Source organism: Wasmannia auropunctata, unplaced genomic scaffold (genome assembly GCF_000956235.1).
Source record: "Wasmannia auropunctata unplaced genomic scaffold, wasmannia.A_1.0 LD336076.1, whole genome shotgun sequence".
Lineage (NCBI taxonomy): Eukaryota > Metazoa > Arthropoda > Insecta > Hymenoptera > Formicidae > Wasmannia > Wasmannia auropunctata.
The window spans coordinates 1186346-1187539 of record NW_012026814.1 but is presented as its reverse complement, the minus strand read 5'-3'; positions in this window follow the sequence as shown (position 1 = coordinate 1187539).

Below are 1194 nucleotides of genomic sequence, written 5' to 3'. Positions count from 1 at the left end.
CTCTCTCTCTCTCTCTCTCCCCTGTTTCTCTCTTACCGTCTCTGGACCTTCGAGGATCGGCGACGAAATCGAGATTGTAACATATAGTCGAGTGCCCTTTGTACATATACGAGCACCAGTCGCCACCGTGGGGCGCAATTATATCGTCGCCCCATTGTGCCTCGATCGCGTTTTGTTACTGTTACTTATACGGCGATACATACCGGGATCAGCGGAGGTGAGCGATGGGAGATCGGCGTTATTGTTTCCGGTATTGTTCCCCGGAATGAGCCGCGCGTTCTCGAATTGTACCGTGTGTTTTCATCGCGACGCGGTCGGGGGGAGGAGAGAGAGTGGCAAGGTGTTGTCCAATACACCACCGGTGGGAACCGCTCGTACACAAATTGGCATATGCACACGAACGGCCAATTGAAATTGCCAATAATCTTCAGCAAAATTTCCAAGAATCATTCTAAACTGCTAGACAAACTCTTGTTACGTTTCTTGCAAAATGTTTTAAATCGTGGACTTTTTCATTTTTTCGTTGCCGTATAATTTCTTCAAAATACGGTATAAATTATAAGATTATCGAAATGGTAATATGAAAACAGATAAATAATCTGTATTAATTGAAATGCTGTTCTGAGGATATATAATTTCATCAGATATATTAAAAATTGTTGTTATTCATGTTGGTATTAAACACATACCTACATGCGCGTACTGTTTGTGCGCACCGTGTGGAACAGCTTTTATTTTAACCAGAGAAATTCCGCAACGCCAGGCTATAGACCTGTGACGTTATAATGCCGCCTCTCTGTTATCGTCATTGTTGCCGCCGAAGTGGCTCCGTCATTGTTCAGAAGTCCCGGGATTTTATTATTCACTCACCCGGAAACGTTACAGTGTTACTTGCTGAAGTGCGTTGGCCTCCTCGATTACGAGAGTAGACTTCAGGGGGTTCAGGGAGGAACAAGCGGGTTTTCTCTCTCTCTTTCTCTCTGTCTTTCTTTGTTGTTAGTAGACACTTTGTGCGGGAAATGGTAACATACGGCGGCTCGAGGGCTTTATTAAATCGAGATGTTAATTGGGTGCTGCGATATCGCTCCTCTCCGTTTCTCTTGCGTGACACACGCACCCCTCGTCTCGCTCTCGAGGAGCTCGGTGATTTGAGTAACCACAACTGAACTCGCGATTTTGATCAAATTTATCAAT